The sequence below is a fragment of the Canis aureus genome, chromosome 33 (assembly GCF_053574225.1).
Source record: "Canis aureus isolate CA01 chromosome 33, VMU_Caureus_v.1.0, whole genome shotgun sequence".
Lineage (NCBI taxonomy): Eukaryota > Metazoa > Chordata > Mammalia > Carnivora > Canidae > Canis > Canis aureus.
In genome coordinates, this window is record NC_135643.1 from 11,646,294 (window position 1) to 11,661,909 (window position 15,616).

At 36.8% G+C, this 15,616-nt stretch overlaps 1 long non-coding RNA gene across 1 annotated transcript in view; it reads right to left on the reverse strand.

Annotated features, from left to right (window-relative positions):
* The window catches only part of LOC144304316 (uncharacterized), a 51,397-nt gene that overhangs the window by 4,857 nt on the left and 30,924 nt on the right, over window positions 1-15,616 (reverse strand). The window lies entirely within an intron of this gene.

The following is a 15,616-nucleotide window of genomic DNA, read 5'->3' on the forward strand; positions in this document are numbered from 1 at the left end:
TTTACAGGGGATTTCTATCAAAATTTCAAAGACCAGATATGCCCAATAACATTTAAATTTTAACACAGAAGAAAAATTCTCAAATGATCTTTATGAAACAAGTATAATTCTGATACCCAGACCTGGTAAGATTACCAACACACACACAGAAGAAAACTATAAAGCAGTTCACTCATGACTAGCAATGGGACAATCCTAAATACAATGTCAGCAAATAGAGATTCTATATCTAAAATCAAGTTTAAGGCAGCCCGGGTGGCTCAGCGGTTTAGCGCCGCCTTCAGCCCAGGGTGTGATCCTGGAGACCCAGGATTGAGTCCCACATCAGGCTCCCTGCATGGAGCCTGCTTCTCCTTCTGCCTGTATTTCTGCCTCTCTCTCTCTCCTCTCTGTGTTTCTCATGAATAAATAAATAAAATCTTTTTAAAAAAATAAAATCAAGTTTAAATAGTGCATTATAATCAAGGGGGGTTATTCCCAAGCAATGAAGCTTCAGTATTAGTAAATTCATCCCTATAGTTTATCATGTAGTTAGATCTAAGGAGAAAGATGTTATATGATTATATGTACAGATGACAAAAAGGACTTTGTGTTAGTGAGCTATTACTAGGATGGAAATAGTGAGTAACAAACACCCTTGATATCTCAGTGGCTTACAACATCAAATATTTTTCTTTTTCTCACTCACCAATCTGTGGGTTGGCAGGGGTGTGTATGCTTCAGGCTGCAGGATGGATTCAGTTCTGCTCCATATGCTTCTTCATTTGGGATCAGCAACAACCCAGGACATGTCTTTCTGATGGCAAAGGCAGAAACATAAGAAGGGTGACCAGAAATATACATGATGCTTCAGACTCTGAACTTGACACACTACTACTGTTCATCAAATTCCATTGTTCAAAGCAAGTCACATACTCCCTTCTCAGCAGGGAACCTGCTTCTCCCTCACCCTCTGCAGCTACCTCTGCTTGTGTGCTCCTGCACACTCTCTCTTCAATCAATCAATCAATCAATCTTTAAAGCAAGTCATATGGTCAAACCCAAAATCAGTGTAGAGGTAAAGTATTTTCTCCCAACAATAAATCATGATAGAAGAAGGGGGAAAAAATAAATCATTGCGAACACATAGTAAAATGTAGCACAGCTTTTGACAAACCCATTCTTAATTTCATAAAAATCAAATAAAAATTAAGAGATACTTTCTTAACATGATGAAATATCATATACCTCAACTAAAAAACCAGCATCCTACTTAATGGAGAAATAATTCTCATTTAGATCAAGGACAAAGCAGGTATGTCCTCTGCCCCACTACTTTGTAGCAAAGTATTGGAGAGAAAAGCTGATAATCATAAGCATTTAGATGCCCAAGATTTGAGAAAGAAATTATATCTCTATGTAGATCATGTAATACTACATCTAGAAAACAGAGAATCAGTACTAAAGATCATAATTTCTGTAAGGTACCATAATATAAAATTTACCTTACACATACATACAAAAATGCAAACAGTGACCATGTAAAAGATATAATGTCATTTAATATAGAAACCATAAAAGGATAAAATACTTAGGGAAATGTGCCAAAGCTGTATTAGAAAAACTTCAGTAAGTGAGAAACACTTCTGTAAGCCAAGAAAGACTTGAAGAAATCAAAAGACATCATTTGCTCATAGGACAACTCAACACCATAAAGATGACAATGCTCCCCAAGAAATATACAAATGTGATTCTAACTTTTAAAAAGGTAAACTTTTTCCTAGAGTTATGCAAGCTAATTCCAAAGTGCATATAAAAAAAATAAACATACTGGGGCAGCCCGGGGGGCTCAGCGGTTTAGCGCCACCTTCAGCCCAGGGCCTGATCCTGAAGTCCCAGGATCGAGTTCCGCGTCGGGCTCCCTGCATGGAGCCTGCTTCTCCCTCTGCCTGTGTGTCTGCCTCTCTCTGTGTGTCTCTCATGAACAAATAAATAAAATCTTAAACATAAATAAACAAACATACAATAATGGAAGGAAAATTCTGAAAAATAAAAGCAGTAAGAGAGCACTAGCCCTAACAAGTATTAAATAAGACTATAGAGCCGCTCTAATAAAAACACTGTGGTCCTGGCAAACAAATAGAATAGGAAGGGAATAGAAAATCCAAAAATAGACCCAAGTACATACAGAAATTACTAGATGGTATCCAAGATCACTTGGGAAAAGATGGACTTTTAAATAAATGGTGTTGAGTGACTGGATATTCATCTGGAAAAAGATAAAATTGGATCCGTATCTCACACCGTCCATCAGAATAATCTCCAAACAGACTAGAGATGTGAATTTAAAAGGAAACTATAAAAGCATTAAACCGATACATGAGGGAGTTACTTTATAACTTGAGTGTGGGAAAAGCTTTTCTATCTGTGAGAAGACTCAATCCCATAGCACTTGTTATAAACTAAATGTTCGTGTTCCTCCAAAATTCACATGCTGAAACCTAATCCCCAACATGAGGGTATTGAGAGTTGAGGGGAGGGAAGGGTATTGAGACTAGGTCATGAGAGTGGAGTCCTCATGAATGGCATCAGTGTCCTTATAAAAGAGACCCCCGAGAGCTCCCTGACCCCTGCCACCACAGGAGGGTACCATAAGAAAATGGCTATCTATGAACCAGGAAGCATGCCCTTACCAGACACCAACTCTATTCATGCCTTGATCTTGAATTACCCAGCCTCCAGAACCATGAGAAGTAAATGTCTATTGTTTATAAGGCACCAGGGCTTTTTGGTATTTTTGTTACAGTAGCTCAAACAAGTTAAGACACCACCATCCTTTATTTTTTTTATATAAATTTATTTTTTATTGGTGTCCAATTTGCCAACATATGGAATAAAACGCAGTGCTCATCCCATCAAGTGCCCCCCTCAGTGCCCGTCACCCAGTCACCCCTACCCCCCGCCCACCTCCCCTTCCACCACCCCCCTAGTTCGTTTCCCAGAGTTAGGAGTATCTCATGTTGTCTCCCTTTCTGATATTTCCCACTCATTTTTCCTCCTTTCCCCTTTATTCCCTTTCACTATTTTTTATATTCCCCAAATGAATGAGACCATATAATGTTTGTCCTTCTCCGATTGACTTATTTCACTCAGCATAATACCCTCCAGTTCCCACCACATCAAAGCAAATGGTGGGTATTTGTCGTTTCTAATGGCTGAGGAATATTCCATTGTATACATAGACCACATCTTCTTTATCCATTCATCTTTGATGGACACTGAGGCTCCTTCCACAGTTTGGCTATTGTGGACATTGCTGCTAGAAACATCGGGGTGCAGGAAGACACCACCATCCTTTAAATCATCATTAGTGAGGTACAGCACTAATGGGCTCCCATTATACTTGCCACTTCATCAGATTCAAGGTAATAGCTTTATCAATTGTGTTGCCCCTGCCTCCCATAGAATACAAGCATCCCATTTCCTACTGGCAAGCTTCTCAACACTGTGCTCAAATCCAAGGACATACCAAGTTAATTCAGAAATTGCATCTTTGAATGGTGTCACCATTCAAAGACTATTCTCTGTACTTTACCAGTTCAAGTTCAATTAGAAAACGAGAGCACATCAGCAATTTGTGGGGGGGTTTTTTTGTTTTTTATTTATTTTTATTTATTTATGATAGACATAGAGAGAGAGAGAGAGAGAGAGAAAGAGGCAGAGACACAGGCAGAGGGAGAAGCAGGCTCCATGCCGGGAGCCCGACGTGGGATTCGATCCCGGGTCTCCAGGATCGTGCCCTGGGCCAAAGGCAGGCGCCAAACCGCTGCGCCACCCAGGGATCCCCACATCAGCAATTTGAACAAGAAAAATTTAACATAAAGCATTAACTAGATGAAATAAAAGAGAACCTTAACACCACAGGGCTAAGAATACCCAAATAAGGGAAAATTCTGAAAGAGGGACCCTCTCCCCAAAACTAAGATACACACCTCATTAGAGAGACTGTCTTTATAGCCCAGGGGATGATGGAGAAGTTTGCTGTGTTCTCCTGGGCCATAGCTGATCTCTAGCTAGGGGGCTGAAATTGGCAAACAGGACACTTCCCAGTGGAGAACCAGGAGACTGAGGCTGGCAAGCAGAAAACCACGGGCCACTCCTGCAGAGCAAAACACTGCGGGCCAAGGTGCTCGAAAAACTAGCCGGACAGTGAGTGACACTGGGTGTCCTTGCACAGCCCTGGCATCTGCTCCACAGGAGGAGCAAAAAGATAGGACACAAGCCAGCAGGAGAAGCTCCTTTCCTGCAGTGTCCCTCCAGTGCCATCTACTGACAAAGCTTGCCATTGTGCCAGCTGGCAAAAGAATGTATTCACAGGGTCCAATTCCAGTCTTACAAAGCAGGACAGCAGTAAACTGATAGGGGGCATAGGCCCTTTGGGGAAAAAAGCTGATTCTTGTTTCTTGGGCAAAATGAGTAAAAAATGAGCCTGGGAAATCTCTTTAATGATAGACTGCAAAAAAAGCCCTCAAAGACCAACTGGGGTCATAACCAAGGGAACAAAAACCAGACTTGAAGGGGATTTCCTTTGGCCAAAAAAGGAGTAATTTGAGAATAAAAAGAATAATGGCAATAATGAATTATAACAAATTGAATTTTCTTTTTAGTTTCATTAGTACATAGTGATACTATAAGAGAGAGCATAAAAGAAGGAAATGTCTTCTTTACAGATGAAAGTCAGCTAATAGTAAATGTAGAAGGAATGATAAAACTAGAAAATCAGTTTACAACCCACAGTGTAATATTGACTCAGGAAATGATCACTAATGAATGTTATAATAATTGCACAAAAGATTATTGGTGAGAAGATATTCATCTCGTCCCAGAAGATCACCTCACAAATTAGTATTTCCAAGGAAGAAGATGCTTCTAACTGGAGAGTTTTGGTGGTCACCATCTTCATCTGGTAATCAAACTTAGCTTCATAAATGGGACGGCCAGCTGGATGTGTGCTTCCTAAAGTCAGGCAATAAGAAGCACACAGCATCACCTATGAAACATTTTTGTAAAAAGATGCTTCACAGAATCAAATCATAGGAAAACAAACAAGCCCAGAAATTGAGTTACTCAGTGATCTGACTGGCCTAAATTTTCCAAAGAGTAAAGTTTCCAGATGAAATACCAGATACTCCTTTCAATTTGAATGTCTGATGAACAACAAAATCATCTTTTCAGGGACACTGGGTGGCTCAGTGGTTGAGCATCTGCCTTTGGCTGAAGGCATGATCTCCGGATCCGGGGTCGAGTCCCACATCGGGTTCCCTGCATGGAGCCTGCTTCTCCCTCTGCCTATGTCTCTGCTTCTTTCTCTGTGTGTCTCTCATGAATAAATAAATGAAATCTTTAAAAAAAAACATCTTTTGTATAAGCTAGGTATATATTATTTGAAAGGATGATTCATGGTTTATCCAACATTCAAATGAACTAAGCATTCTGTATTTTTATTTCCTAAATCTTTCAATCCTAGAAAAAAGGTGTGTTATACTATTCTAGATTACAACTCTAAAGAGGCATAACCAAGGGCAAAACATGAACTTTGATTGACACCTGGATTGAAAAAGAAACAAGAGTATAAACACATTTTGGGGACAATTATGGTAATTTGAATATACATAGTATATTAGATGATATTGTGGAATTGTTAATTTTCTTAGTTGTGATCATGGAATCGTATTTATGAAATGAAGTCCTTATTCTTCAGAAATGTACAATGAAATATTTGGGAGTGACAATGCCATGGTTTTTGTAATTTACTTTCTGATGATTCAGAAAACACACACACACACATAAACACACTACACAAAGGGAAAGAAACTAATATGGCTAAATGTATTATCCTTTCAACTTTTCTCAAGGTTTGAAAATGTTCCAAAAATTGATGGTAGGAAGGAGGAAAGAGCCATTAGAACAGAAAAATATATAATGAATAATGTCCTTAAAATAACATCTCATACATTGATACAAAAGTCTCAGAGAAGGGTAGCTGGAGGGCTCAGTCAGTTAAACATTTGCCTCCAGCTCAGGTCATAATCTCAGGGTCCTGTTATCAAGCCCCACATTGGGCTCTCTGCTCAGCGGGGAGTCTGCTTCTCCCTCACCCTCTGTAATCTCTCTCACTCTCACTCTCAAATAAATAAATAAAATATTTTAAAAAATAAAAGTCTCAGAGCAATTCCTTCATGGTTTATTCCTTATATAAAATCAAGGAAAAGGAATTAATACATTTTTATAACTAAAAAAGCAATGTTTAAACTATGTCCCATCACCTATGTGTCCCCTAACAACCCTGTAGATGCTCACTTCAGATGCAATCTGACAATCTTTTGATTCTGCGGCCATTCAAAGAGTAATAAAGAAATACTACTGTTATGAGCTAGTTGAGTCCACCCTCCTCCCACACTTAAATCCAAGTACTAACTTCCATATCTCTGAATGTGATCTTATTTAGAAACTGGATCATTGTAGATGTAATGAGTAGAGTGGGTTCCTAATCCAATACAACTGATATCGTCTTAAGAAGACAATTTGAAGACAGGGAGACACACAAAACACATGTGACACCAAAGGCAGAGATTTGAGCTACAAGTCAAGGAATACCATGGATTACCAGCAAAACACCAGAAGCTAGCAAAAGACAAGCAAGGATTCCATTACAGGGCTCAAGCAGAAACAAGGCCCTGCTGATACCATATTTTCAGACTTCTGTCTCTAGAACTGTGAAACAATACATTTCTGTTGTTTTAAATCACCAAGATTATTGTATTTTATTACAGCAGCCCTAGCAAACTAACACAACCATGAACAATTTACACTCCTAAATTCATCTCAGAAGAAAAAGAGCAACTCCTCAAAATCCACAAACTACCAAAACTCCATCAAGATGGGATTGATAACTTGAATATTCTTACAGCTGTTAAATAAATTGAATTTGTAATTGAAAAACTCCTGAAAAAGAAATTTCTATGCTCAAATTGTTTCACTGGAGAATTTTCTCAAACACTCAAAGAAGAATTCACACTAATTATACATTATCTCTTCCAGAAATAGAAGAGGATGTAACACTTGCCAGTTCACTTTATGAGACCCAGCTTACCCTGATATCAAAAGGAGACAAAAACAGCACACATGAAACAGAAAATTACAGGCCAATGTCTTTCAAGAATATAGGCACAAAAATCCTCAACAAAATGTTAGCAAATCAAAATTAATAATGTGTAAAAACAATAATACACTATGATCAATTGGGTTTTAATCCTGGTATGCAAAGCTTCTTCAATATTTGAAAATCAAACAATGTGTTTTACCATATCAAAAAGCTGAAAGGAAAAAAATCATGTAATAATATCAATGATATAGTAAAAGTGTTTGATAAAATCCAATACACATTAATGTTTTAAAAAAAGGAATAGAGGGAAAGTTCCTTGACATTATAAAGAGCATCTGGAAAAACCTACAGCTAATATCATTTTTAAGGATAAATGTTTACCACTCAATGCTTCTACTCTATGAATGGGAACAAAGCAAAAATGTCCTTTTCACTACTCATATTCAATATTGCACTGGAAGTTCTAGTCATTGCAATAAGGAAAAAATTAAATTAAATTAAATTAAAAAGTAAAGAGTACACAAATTAGGAAAGAAAAAATAAAACTATTTTCAGACAACATGACTTTCTATGTAGAAAATTCCAAGAAACCTATAAAACATTCCTAGAACTAAACAATGAATTCAATAGCATTGTAGGATTCAAGATCAACATACCAAAATCAATTGAATTCTTATATACTGACAATGAACAAGTTAAAACCAAAATTAAAATGGTGTCATTTAAACCTGAAAAAAAATGGAAATATTTAGATATAAATCTAAGAAAATATGTATAAAATATGTATGATAAAAGTTACAACATGTTGATTTAAAAAAACACAAAAAGACTTAAATACTTGGAAATTCACACAACGCAACAGCAAAAACCCTCAAATAATCCAATTAAAAAATGGACAGGGGAATGAATAGACATTGGTGCATGAGAAGGTGCTCAGTATCACTAATTACCAAGGGAATGAAAATCAAAACTACAAGGAGATACTACCTCATACCTGTTAGAATGGCTATCATCAAAAAGACAAGAAATATTAAGTGTTGGCAAGGATATGGAGAAAAGGGAACTCTTGTACACTAGTGGTAAGAATGTAAATTGTTGCAATGACTAGGGAAAACAGTACGGAGGCTCCTCAAAAAATTAAAAACAAAACAAAAAAAAAAATTAAAAACAGAGCTAGCACATGACCCAGCAATTCCACTTCTGGGTATTTATCCAAAGGAACTACCATCACTATTGATTCATCAGGAAGACATAACTATTGTAAATAGATATTTACTCATCATTGGAGCACTTAAACATATAAAACCAATATTAACAGAAATGAAAGGACAAATAAACAGCAACAAAACAATAGTTTTTGGGACTTCAATACTCCACATTCAACAATGGATACATCATCAGACAGAAAATCAATAAAGAAACAGTGGGCTTGTATAACACTGTAGAGCAAATGAGCTTAACATATTTATAGAACATTACTTTCAACAGCAGCAGAATATACATTGTTTTCAAGCACATTCTCCAGATACATGTATGTTAGGCCACAATACAAATCTCAACAGATTTAGGAAGACTGGACCCATATCAATCTTTTCCAATCATGATGGTATAAAACTAGGAATCAATAACAGAAAGAAAGTTGGAAACAAATAAATGGAAATTAAACAATGCAGTCCTTAATAACTTATGAGACAAAGAAGAAATTAAATAAGAAATCAGAAAGAATCTTAAAATGGAATAACAACATGCCAAAACTTATAGGATCCAATAAAAGCATTCCAAGAAGGAAATTTATAACAATAAATGCTTGGATTAAGAAAAAAGAAAGCTCTCAAATAAACAACCTAATTTTATACCTCAAGAAACTAAAAAAAAAAAACTAAGCCAAATTTAGCAGAATAAAAGAAATAACAAAGTTTAGAGCAGAAATAAATATAATTAGAAGTAGGTGGACAAAAAAAAAGAAGTAGGTGGACAATAGAAAAGATAACAAAACTATACTTGTTCTTTAAAAAGATAAAATCACTGAATCTTTCATTAGACTGACAGAGAGAGAGAGAAGATTCAGATAATAAAACTGTAATTGAAAGAGGGGACATTACAACTACAAGAATATAAAGGATCAAAAGACACTATTATCAATAATTATATGCCAATGAATTGGATAAGCTAGAAGAAATGGATAAATTCTTCAAAATATGAAACCTATCAAGACTGAATAATGAAGAAACAGAAAATCTGAGCAGTTCAATGACAAAGGAAGGACAATGACTCAATAATCAAAAATCTCCCAACATAAAAACCCCAAGCCCAGATGGCTCAATGGGTAAATTCTACCAAACACTTAAAGAAAAATTAATGCCAATCTTTCTCAAATTCTTCCAAAATATTGAAGAGAAGGGAACACATCTAAACTCACTTCACAAGGCAAGCATTACTATAATAGTTAATATACGTCATTACACATTTGTACAAACCCACAGAAGTACAACACCAAGGGTGGACTCTACATAAACTGTAGACTCTGAATGATTATGTTGTATCTATGTGGGTTCATCAAATATAACAAATGTACCACTCTGGTGGGAAATCTTGATAATGGGAAAAGCTATGCATGCATGAAAGAGGGCAGGAGGCACATGGAAAATCTCTCTACCTTTCCCTCAATTTTGTGTGAACCTAAAACTGTTCTTAAAAAATAAAGTATTTAAATATGGGGGAAAACCCCATAATAGTAGTGAAAAATTTTAGCATATCACTTAGGGTCACTTAGATTCAATTAGGAAATTGTTCTTTAACAATTTGTTGTATAGTCAACAAGCTAATTTGACTAGGAGTTACATAGAATGGACCTGCTTCTTTTTAAAGATTTTTAGAAATACATATTTTATTTAAATTCAACTTGCCAACATATAGTACTACACCCAGTGCTAAGATTTTTTTTTTATTCACTTGAGAAAGAGTGAGAGCAAAAGCCTGAGGGGGAGGGGAGCAGTCTGAGGGAGTGGAAGAAGCAGACTCCCCTCTGACCAGAGAAGCATGATGCGGGGATTGATCCCAAGACCCTGGGATCATGACCTGAGCTGAAGGCAGCCACCTGCTTAACTGAGATACCCAGGGGCCCACAATGGATCAGCTTTTATTGCAGGCTAATTTGGTCCCACTACTAGAGCATTATCTTTCTGAGGATTCTACTCAACACCATATATATTACAGAGTTTCTCCACTTTGGATATTGACAACTAGAAAATTCTCCTGCTCTGTGAGAGCATCAGAAATGTTCTCACTTGCTCCTTTTGGGTAGTTCTTACTGCTGCAGATTTCCCCGGCAGGCAGTTCTGTCCTCAGGCAGATTCCTCACATGCACACTCTAAAGACTCCAGGGCAACTCTGGAGCTTTTTCTGCAGTCCTCTCCCTACTGGTACTCTGTCTACAAACTGTCCTCCTTTGCACCTTGGCTTCCTTGGCCACTCTGGCCTCCCCAAATTCTCAACTTAGTCTTCTCAGCTGGGAGGCACTGCAGCCTGGGAGCCAAGAATATTATGCCCAGCCAATTTGCTTTATGTTTATGACAACAGAAAGGCACTCTTTAAAAAAAAAAAAGATAGAAAGAAAGAAAAGAAAGGCACTCTTAATTTTGCACAGACTCTGGGAATAATGAGGCATTAGCAAGTCCTCCTTTAAAAAAAAAAAAGAAGAAAAAACCTGAATAAAAAATCTATCCCAAAAGGCTTGAATCAAGAGAACTCAGAGAAGGGGAGCCTATGTTTAAAAAATATTAGTAATGAGCACTGAATATGTCTAAAAATAAGATGAAATTTATATTTATTATTTTAGAAGAAAATAAAAGTTTATAGATTTCATAAAAGTTATTAATTTTTAAAAGTATTGGTAGAGAGTACATATTTGTTAATACCTTATTTTTCAAAAGAGTCAAAGCCTACTGAAAAAATTTGTAGATCAAAAAACAATTGTTTGCTTAATTTAAAAAATTGATGTTGATATTAAAATTGACATTTGTAAATAATTTCTAAATAACAGTCAGACAGAAACCCAACAAAGCTTACTAATTCTCTCTAATCAATTGATGAGAAGCCTTTTACAGGTCAGGCCAAAGTATGAACTATGACCAGACAGTCATAGTTCAAAAGTTCTGTTTAAATAAACTTAAACCATTAAAATTTACAAATTTAAAAATTTAGTCGGTAAGCAACAGTATGAGGGAAGCTACTGTAACCAAAGTAGGATGGTATTAGTAAAAGGTTAAGCACATAACAAAAAGGAGAAGACAACATGCAGAAATAAACACATATATGGTCAATTGCGAAAATGATTCAAGAGAGAAAGAACTGTCTTTTCAACTAATGATGCTAGAACAATTGAATACTCATCTATAAGAAAAACAAACTTAATTCATACCTCCCATCATATTCTAAAATTATCTCAAAATGGATTATATGCCTAAACATAAAAGATATAAAACTTCTAGAAGAAAATGTTCATGACCTTGGGTGAAGCAAGGATTTTAAAAAATATGACCCCAAATGTACAATTCATAAAAGAAAAACTCATAAGTAGAACTTTATCAAAATTAAGAACTGCTATTAAAAATTACTAAGAATCCATTTTAAAAAGGACTTCTGGAATATTATAACAAAGATTTCAAAAGTGTAATTTAATTACGTAAAACAAAGTAAGGTTCAGCATCCTCTAAAGTCTCTAATCTCCTAATTCTTGCAGAGTGGGAGGCCCAACTAGCCACCCTAGATGCCCAGACAAGGGGGTCCAATCTTGGGGTCACATAGCATCTTATGCACATAACTAACAACTCTTAACAGACTGTAAGTACACTTCTATTCAAATTTGTTAGTACTATTTTAATTGCAAGGGATAGAAATCTTAACCTAAAATAAATTAATCAGAAAGGAAATGTTAGGGCTAATGAAGTCCAGGGGTAGATCTGCCTTCAATTAGTGCTGGCTCAGGGGCTCGAATGATATCATCAGAAGCTGGGCTTTCTTCATCTCCTTAGACCCACCTAAGACATAATAAATCAGAATCCCTAGGAGTTAGACTCCAGAATCTTAAAAACAACAACAGAAAATCCTTTCCAGATGGGTGCCACAAGGCACTTATCAGTTAATTGCTTTAGCTGTTGTATAGCTTGTCTTTGCAAGCTAATTACAAGCTTCTTGCATGCAAGGACAGTTTCTTCTGTACCCTAATCTAAGATTGTGCTCAATGGATATTAAACAGGTATTCTGTAAAGTCTAGTAGATCTAGGGATGCTGTAAGTTTAATGCTGTAAGCACCAAAAGACATTTGGCAAAAAATTCTGATATTCTTTTAGAAAAATATAGGCTAGTGAAAATACAGTTGGATTCAAAGTTTTTGAACAACTATGTCCAAATGGAATTAGTGAATAAATTTGAGTTAGTAAAGAGAAAAACCTCACACAATATTCCAAAGCACTCTGTTCTTGGCCCTGCATTGATCAAAATTCTTTTGAACTTGGATGAAGATATAGATGATAAACATCATATCTGTGATTGACAAAATGAGGAGATGTCAAATGATAAAAATGTATTTTACAATGTTCTTGAATAGGTTGGCCACTCAAACATTACCACGGGATCAATTTTAGTATTCTTCTAGTCCTCACATTATACTTATTTTTATGTATCTATATATTGTTGGCTCTATTTTCCCCCTGAGCATCAACGTTTTGGCCGCCAGCTTGTCTAGACTTAACATTCTTTTACTCTAAATCTAGCAGGAAGAAAAGCTTTTCTTTTCCACAACTTGAAAAAAAAGTTCTGTCCTAATTTCCTTTGAACAGAACCAGATCCCACTCCTGTTCTTAAATGCCATTCACAGGAGCCAAGTGTTCATGATGCTCTGGTTGGCCACGCCTGGGTTCCACGCTCATCACTTGGGAACTAGTGGTGGTGTCAGCCACATCTGAGGCACACATGGACTCAGAACATGGGAGTATTGTTCCCCAAGAAAATCTGACTATTGCTTTGGTAAGAAAGTGGGATGGCCACTGAACTGCTAAACAACAAACTAAGGAAGCCAGAGTCTCTGCTCTGTAGAACTTACATTCTACTCAGGAAGACAACTAGGTTAACAGATATTTTCAATATGAAATGATCCATGTTGGGACACCTGGGTGGCTCAGTTGGTTAGGCATCCAACTCTTGCTTTTGGCTCATGTTATGCTCTCATGGGTCATGAAATGGAGCCCCTCATCAGGCTCCATGCTCACTGGGGAGTCTGCTTGAAGATTCTCTCCCTCTGCCCCTATCCCTATTCACTTGAAAACCCTCTTTCTTGGGCAGCTCCGGTGGTGCAGCGGTTTAGCGCTGCCTGCAGCCCAGGGCGTGATCCTGGAGACCCTGGATCGAGTCCCATGTCAGGCTCTCTGTATAATGCCTGCTCCTCCCTCTGCCTGTGTCTCTGCCTCTCTCTCTCTCTCTCTCTGTCTCTATGAATAAATAAATAAAATCTTAAAAAAAAAAGAAAACCCTCTTTCTTAAATAAGTAAATAAATCTTTTTTAAAAATAGGTAATTTTATGATAAAATTTTACAGGGTAAAGGGCAAGTAAATTCAAGCTAGGGGCCAGGATTGTGACTAAGTAAGTTTCCAGAAGGAGATGATGCCTGAGTCTAGAAAGATTTTAAGTCTTAGGGAAGTGTAGGAAAGATCTTGGGGATGAGGTAATAATGTTTCCAGGTATCTTTGATTTACAAGATTTCATCTCCTTGCAGGTAGGAATTACATCTTATCCTTGCCCTCCCTGGAATCCAACATGGTGCCTGGTGTCTAGTGGACACTCTATAAGTATCTGATGAGTTTGTTGATATCTCCTCATTATGTGTTTAGAAAAAATTCTGTGGAATTTGTAAGGTAGAGATTTTGCCGCATTATTAACAGAAGGAAACTGAGATACAGAGGACAGGTCATCAAAATCAGAGTGCCAGACGACACGTGTCGAGATAACTCCCGCAGAGGCAGGGACACATCCAAACAAGTTCTAGACATAAAGATGAATATCACAAATTCTAGCCTTGCATTGTTAGTGCAGTAAATTGAGAAATAAAAACAAGTAGAAACTTTAGTATGGTTTAGCAGTTCTTATAAAGCCCAAAACACCAAATTTTTTTCTAATGATTTCAGATGTCAAGTGGTAAAAATTTATTTTACAATGTTCTTGAATAAATAAGGACTGGGAAAAAATTGAGAGGGAAACATGTTTGTTTGGGTGGGTTGCTAAGCAACACCACACATGCCAGAGAGTCCTTTTGGCTTTCCTTTGGAAGGTGGAATCTGCAGGACCAATAGGGCCTTCTGCTTGTGTCTGCTTCATCTGTTCACATGGGAAAATAAAAGCAAAACAGGGAACAAACAGGCAAGTCTAGTAATACAGAAGCCAGAGGTGTGGAGAATACTAAGTATGAAATGAGACTGGACTGTTTTTAAAGTTGCCTTTTAAACGACTTGTCTGAGTATCCACCATGGCACTAAGACAAAGAGACCGGGTTTGTGTAGCATATTTCAGAAGAACTCACAACACAGATGAAATACAATCAAATAGCATCCAGCTATGTTATCTATCCCACACAGTATTTCAGGCTCTGTAGATTATTGAATCTTGGATATGGTATTAGGACTGTTGGGTGAATGAAAATATGAGTTTATGCATCTCATTTTTTTAACAAGGGAAAACCGCTTATGGGAAGTAGAATTTTAAGATGAGTATTAAAGGAAGGAATTCTGTAGAAGGGGAAGAGAAATACAGCTTCAAGCCCTACTTGAGGAAAAACAGGGCCCTCTGAAGGGGAAAAAAAAATGCCACGGTAAAAGCACAAAAAAGAACATTAGGAAGCCAGAAAGAATGACAAGGTATTTGAGCAGGAAACATATTGCATGGCTGGTGATGGGTTTATGAAAACTAAGATTGAAATTCTTGGAATGTAAGATGTAGGAGGCATCGCATTAAATATGATCCATGTTATGTTACGCAAATATTTCTCTGAATTTTTTTTTTAATCACACTACTTGTGAAGATTTGTAATTAAAATTTTGGGTAAGCACACATTTAATTCTGAATTATGTATGTGTAGGCACATTTTTGGTCAGTCCAATTCATTTGGAGACAATGGTATAGTCTTAAAAAGAATGATTCAGATTTTGTTTTAAATAATTGACACTATAAAAGAAGGTACATCATTAATTATAAAGACTATGCTCTTTAACATGCATCTCAGGCCTTCCATGATCTAGCCCTATCTTCCCCTCCCATGCCAGCCTGAATAGTCTCTCTCTTCTCTCCTCAAACCCTTCTTGTGTTGAAAGACTTTATACTGACTTGATACCATAGGGGCCAAGGGCAAGCCACCCCAAAAAGTGCACTTAAGCATATTGATTATTTTAAAGAAAAGTTACTTAAAAAGCTGGTGTAAGGAT